We start from the raw sequence: 7,342 nt of genomic DNA, 5'->3' as shown, positions 1-7,342 counted from the left end.
AACATGATCAATCTCATACATCACATATATCATTCATCACATCCTTCTGGCCATATCACATCACATGACACTTGCTGCAAAAACAAGTTAGACGTCCTCTAATTGTTGTTGCAAACTTTTACGTGGCTGCTATAGGTTTCTAGCAAGAACGATTCTTACCTACGCCAAAACCACAACGTGATATGCCAATTTCTATTTACCCTTCATAAGGACCCTTTTCATCGAATCCGATCCGACTAAAGTGGGAGAGACAGACACCCGCTAGCCACCTTATGCAACTAGTGCATGTCAGTCGGTGGAACCTGTCTCACGTAAGCGTACGTGTAAGGTCGGTCCGGGCCGCTTCATCCCACGATGCCGCCGAATCAAGATAAGACTAGTAACGGCAAGTAAATTGACAAAATCGACGCCCACAACAACTTGTGTTCTACTCGTGCATAGAAACTACGCATAGACCTAGCTCATGATGCCACTGTTGGGGATCGTAGCAGAAATTAAAATTTTCTACGCATCACCAAGATCAATCTATGGAGTTTACTAGCAACGAGAGGGGAGGAGTGCATCTACATACCCTTGTAGATCGCGAGCGAAAGCGTTCAAGAGAACGGGGTTGATGGAGTCGTACTCGTCGTGATCCAAATCACCGATGATCCAAGCGCCGAACGGACGGCACCTCCGTGTTCAACACACGTACGGAGCGGTGACGTCTCCCACACCTTGATCCAGCAAGGAGGAGGGAGGGGTTGAGGAAGAAGGCTCCAACAGCAGCACGACGGCGTGGTGGTGGTGGAGTGACAGTTCTCCGGCAGGGCTTCGCCAAGCACACGCGGAGGAGGAGAGGTGTTGGGGAGGGGAGGGGCTGCGCCTTGGATGTGGTGCTGCAGCCCTCCCCTCACCCCTCTATTTATAGGGAGAAGGGGGAAGGGGGCCGCCCCCTCTAGATGAGATCTAGAGGGGGGGGGGGGCGGCCAAGGGGGGAGGGAGCTTGCCCCCCAAGCAAGGGGGGCGCCCCCCCCTTTAGGGTTCCCCCCAAACCCTAGGCGCATGGGCCCTAGGGGGGTTGGAGCCCAGCCCACTAAGGGCTGGTTCCCTTCCACCTACAGCCCATAAGGCCCTCCGGGGCAGGTGGACCCTCCCGGTGGACCCCCGGAACCCCTCCGGTGGTCCCGGTACAATACCGGTATACCCCCGAATATTTCCGCTGACCGTATGGTGACTTCCCATATATAAATCTTTACCTCCGGACCATTCCGGAACTCCTCGTGACGTCCGGGATCTCATCCGGGACTCCGAACAACATTCAGTAATCACATAAAAACCTTCCTTATAACCCTAGCGTCATCGAACCTTAAGTGTGTAGACCCTACGGGTTCGGGAATCATGCAGACATGACCGAGACACCTCTCTAGCCAATAACCAACAGCGGGATCTGGATACCCATGTTGTCTCCCACATGTTCCACGATGATCTCATCGGATGAACCACGATGTCGAGGATTCAAGCAATCCCGTATACAATTCCCTTTGTCAATCGGTACTTTACTTGCCCGAGATTCGATCGTCGGTATCCCAATACCTCGTTCAATCTCGTTACCGGCAAGTCACTTTACTCGTTCCGTCATGCATGATCCCGTGACTAACTACTTAGTCACATTGAGCTCATTATGATGATGCAATACCGAGTGGGCCCAGAGATACCTCTCCGTCATACGGAGTGACAAATCCCAGTCTCGATCCGAGCCAACCCAACAGACACTTTCGGAGATACCTGTAGTGCACCTTTATAGCCACCCAGTTACGTTGTGACGTTTGGTACACCCAAAGAATTCCTACAGTATCTGGGAGTTGCACGATCTCATGGTCTAAGGAAATGATACTTGACATTAGAAAAGCTTTAGCAAACGAGCTACACGATCTAGTGCTATGCTTAGGATTGGGTCTTGTCCATCACATCATTCTCCTAATGATGTGATCCCGTTATCAATGACATCCAATGTCCATGGTCAGGAAACCGTAACCATCTATTGATCAACGAGCTAGTCAACTAGAGGCTCACTAGGGACATGTTATGGTCTATGTATTCACACATGTATTACGATTTACGGATAACACAATTAAAGCATGAACAATAGACAATTATCATGAACAAGGAAATATAATAATAACCATTTTATTATTGCCTCTAGGGCATATTTCCAACATGGGCATCCCTATTACCGCCCTTTTCTCGTGCGATGGCGAGTGAATAAACACTCGACCTGAGAATAAACAGCTTAGCACGGAAGATACCGACCACCTCCTGTCGTTCCATGAACGATCCAGGCACACAAAAGGATAATTTTTAGAAGCTTTAGAGGTAGCACATGCAAATTTACTTAGGATGGCAGGGTAATACCGTATATAGGTAGGTATGGTGGACTCATCTGGAATAACTTTGGGTTCAAGGTTTCTGATGTACACGCAGAGTTCCCACTTAGTACTGGCGAAGGCTAGCAATTAGATTCAGAAGCGGCCAGCTAGAGAGCAACAACGGTCATAACCATGCATTATGCATAAGTAACATTGGGCACTAGCATGAGTAGGATATGAACATCATGAACATAAATATCATAGAGGCTATGTTGGTTTTTATTCAACTACATGCATGAACATGTGCCAAGTCAAGCCACTCGAACGTTCAGAGGAGGATACCATATCATCATACTACATCACAATCATTTTAACGCTATTATGATATCCAAGATAAATCATTATCAACTCCCAGCTACTTATGCATGGCATGAGAAACTATAATCTCTAATTGTCATTGCAAACATGTTTAATCATAATGGGCTGAATCATGGATACTAGGCTAAACATATTTACACAAACAGAACAAGTCGAGTTCATACAAGTTTCTCTGTGCCACGACCAGTTCATCGAATATCGTCATTATTGCCTTTCACTTGCATGACCGAACGATATGAAAATAATAATAGTGCAAGAGTGCCGTGGACTAAGCTGGAATCTGCAAACATTTTATTCAACAAGAGAAGACAAGATAAAATGTGCTCTTTATTAGTTCAGCAATTATTCATATGAGAGTCACTCAACATTTTCATCGTGGTCTTCTCCTCGGTACAACTTGAATAAAAACAAAAGAAATTTAGAGAAACACACTTAAATATTTTTGAAGTTTTTGGTGTTCTTAAACAAGGAAATAAAAGGGAAAAGCAAAAACGAGAAACAATATTTACACGGGAAAGCTCCCAACAATCAAAATAAGAACAAGGAAATCTTTTTGGATTTTCTTTTTAGTGCTACTACTAAGCATGCATAGAAAGTAAATTACTACAACTATTTTTTTTGGTTTTTCTAAAGTTTTTCAAATACGCAAGAAGAAGGTAAGAAAATAAATCTAAGCATGGATGATACAATGAAAAAGTGTGAACACCGACAAATAAATATAAATGGACATGAATGTAATGTCGGTGAGAAACACGTACTCCCCCAAGCTTAGGCTTTTGGCCTAACTTGGTAGTCGGTCAGTAGCCTGGATGGTAGTAGGGATCCTGAGGAGCAGGCATCCACTCATCCCACTGCTCAGGCTCCTCCTGTGCTGCCTCCGCAGTAGCCTGAGCGTTCCGATAGGCGATGATGTCCTCAGGCATAATCCTATATCCGCCCCTGGCAGCAGAATCAAACAAAGCAGGTGCAGGCAAGGGAATAATATCATGAGTTTTAACGCTAAAGACCAGGTTATAAGGAATGGGGATGTTAGGATAATCTCGTGCAACAAAATGATGGTGTTCCATGGCTGCACGGTCTAAGTAAACCTTGGTCAGGGGGTAATCATGAGGGCGTATCTCAACATTGAAGCGAGCCGCCAAACGAGTAGCAAAAATCCCACCATGTATTTCACCCTGGGATTTATTAAGATGGAGGCGATGAGCCACAATAGCTCTCAAGCTATGAGTTTTGTCGCCCTCTAGTGCTCGGCGTAAAACAACAAAGTCTGGTGCGCTGAGCGCACCTACTTTCTTTCTAGCAAGCAAGCACTTAGCAACAAATAAAGCAAAATAATATACGGCAGGAAAGTGTATGCTAGCAGCCATGGTGGCTGACACCCCTCTCTCATCTCTCACTGTCAAAGTGCGATAAAAGTCCTCAAACCCAGCCGGCCTAGGCTCAGCTAAGCTCCCATCAGAAGGGATCAGGCATATGTCACAAAATTTAGTAAGTGGTATCTGATGGTTTTCAGCATATAAATCAAAGCTCACTTCAGGAGGATTATTTCTAGGTAGGAAAGTAAAGCTCTGAACAAAGATGTTTGTGAGGATTTGGTGCTGGTCACACTCATCTGCGATGAAGTCGGTGAGGCTGGCATTAGCAACATATTGTGTGAACTCCTGAAGAATTCCAGCCTCTTCCAGGAACGGGGTGTGCGGTCATTCACACGGCCGTACTTCCGCCAACCTCCGAGGGTGGATATCACTGTCAGAAGACTCCCCAATAACACCCTTGGAGTTCTTCTTAGAGCCAAACTTCCTAAAGATATTCATGTCCGCGTATAATTTTCTGAAAATAAAAATTTTTGGGGTGACAAAAATTTGTTAACAAAACTTTATTAACTTGATAGCAACTACTCATAGGGATGCATAGAGGCCATAACAAGCATTCAAACTACTTAGAACTCTAAGAATTTAACATCCAAGCTCATCTATAGCAGCACCAAGAGTAGCTAATTATTCCAAATATAAACCACTAAAATAAAAATTAATTGGACAAATGGTGGAGTCACATACCAAGCAACAATCCCCCGAAATAGTTTCAGAAATGGAGCTTCGAGCAAAGAGATCAAAATCCGCGGGTTTGAGAGCAAGAACACGGGAGAGAGAGCAATGGAGATTTTTTTCTGGAGGTAAGTGATGATGTGGGGTGAAGAGGTAAGTGAGGGGGCCCACGTGGGGACCACAACCCACTAGGGCGCGCTTGGAGGTCCTGGCACGCCCAGGTGGGTTGTGCCCACCTGGTGCACCTTCCTCTGACATTATTTGCACCAGAAATTCAGAAATATTAAAAAAAATCGTATTAAATTTTTAGGGCATTCTGAGAACTTTTATTTTTTGGGTCAGTTTTTATTGCACTGGAAATTCAGAAAACAGAAAAAACATGGCATTTTATTTTATTTAACTGGTAAAAACAGAAAACAAAAAGTAGGGACAGAAGGTAGTGATTACTAAATTCATCAACTTCACAACGTTCAAAAATGATCCATTAATAAGGTTGATCGGGCCTTATTAACAACCAATTTCGATTAGCATGAAACTGAAGAACTCTCATAAATCACTAAGTTACCTTAATGGGGATATGAATGTCCCCAACAATAAGCATTTCATATTTCTTTTTCACAGTAGGTAGAGGTATTTGAAAACTTCCAATAGTGATTGTCGGAGATTTTTCAATAACATTAATACCATTCACTTGGAATTGTTTCTTCGGAAAATGCACTGTATGCTCATTACCATTGATATGAAAAGTGACCTTGCTTTTATTGCAATCAATAACAGCCCCTGCAGTATTCAAGAAGGGTCTACCAAGGATAATCGACATGTTGTCGTCCTCGGGCATCTCAAGTATACCAAAGTCAGTCAAAATAGTAACATTAGCAACAACAACGGGCACATCCTCACAAATACCGATAGGTATGGCAGTTGATTTGTCAGCCATTTGCAAAGATATTTCAATAGGTGTGAGTTTATTCAAATCAAGTCTTTTATATAAAGAGAAATGCATAACACTAACACCAGCTCCTAAATCACACAAAGCAGTTTTCACATAATTCTTTTTGATATAGCAAGGTATAGTTAGTATTCCCGGATCTCCAAGTTTTTTAGGTACTCCATCTTTAAAAGTATAATTAGCAAGCATAGTGGAGATTTCAGCTTCCGGTATTTTTCTCTTATTAGTGATGATGTCTTTCATATACTTTGCATAAGGAGGTATTTTCAAGATATCAGTCAAGCGAGTACGCAAAAAGACTGGCCTCAGCATTTCAGCAAAGCATTCAAATTCTTCATCATCTTTCTTTTTAGTTGACTTGGGTGGAAAAGTCATAGGTTTTTGAACCCACGGTTCTCTTTCTTTACCATGTTTCCTAGCCACAAAGTCTCTTTTATCATACCTTTTATTCTTAGGTTGTGGGTTATCAAGATCAATAGGTGGTTCTATCTCAACATCATTATCTGGTTCTTTTTCATTATTTGGTTGAGTGTCCTCATGAACCTCATAATTATCTTTTTCATTATCACTAGGTGGACGTTCATTACCAGACTGAGTTTCAGCATCAGAGATAGAAGTTTCATTTTCATTATCAGGAGGTTTCTCTATTTCAGGTTCACTAGAAGTGTGCAAAGTCCTATCATTTTTCTTTTTCTTCTTCCTTTTAGAAGGACTAGGTGCACTAGTGTTATTTCTTTGTGAATTTTGTTCAATTCTTTTTGGGTGTCCCTCAGGATAAGTGGTTCCTGAGTCATTTTACCTCCTCTAGTTGCAACTCTAACAGCAAAGTCATGCATACTATGATTCATTTTATCAAGCAATTCTCTTTGTGATTTAGCAACTTGTTCTAATTGGGTTTGAACCATAGAAGCATGATTTCCAACACCTCTAACATCATTTGAAATTCTAAATAACAATTCACTCAAGCGAGCAATCATATCAGAATTATATTTCAATTGTTTCATAACATTTGCATTGAAGTGATCTTGTTTTCTAATATAGTTTTCAAACTCATAAAGGCATTGACTAGGATGCATATTGTGAGGATTATCATTATCGTTGAACTTCATTAGAGAATTTACCTCTACCACCTTAGGCAGTGGTGGTGTATTAAGCCCATGTATTTCTTCAATAGGAGGTAAATTTTTAACATCCTCAGCTTTAATACCTTTTTCCTTCATAGATTTCTTTGCCTCTTGCATATCTTCAGGACTGAGATATAATATACCCCTCTTCTTCGGAGTGGGTTTAGGCGGTGGTTCAGGAAGAGTCCAATCATCATAATTTTTCAATATGTTATTCAATAATCCTTCACTTGCCCAACAGTTCGTTCCCTCAAAATACAACCAGCACAACTATCTAGGAAGTCCCTAGAGGCATCGGTTAGTCCATTATAGAAGATATCAAGTATTTCATTTTTCTTAAGAGGATGATCATGCAAAGCATTAAGTAACTGGCAAAGCCTCCCCCAAGCTTGTGGGAGACTCTTTTCTTTAGTTTGCACAAAGTTAAATATTTCCTGTAAGGCAGCTTGTTTCTTATGAGCAGGAAGATATTTTTCAGAGAAGTAATAAATCATATCT

Source organism: Aegilops tauschii, chromosome 4 (assembly GCF_002575655.3).
Source record: "Aegilops tauschii subsp. strangulata cultivar AL8/78 chromosome 4, Aet v6.0, whole genome shotgun sequence".
NCBI classification, from domain to species: domain Eukaryota; kingdom Viridiplantae; phylum Streptophyta; class Magnoliopsida; order Poales; family Poaceae; genus Aegilops; species Aegilops tauschii.
The sequence above is the reverse complement of the archived record's forward strand: the minus strand, read 5'-3'. Positions refer to the sequence as shown.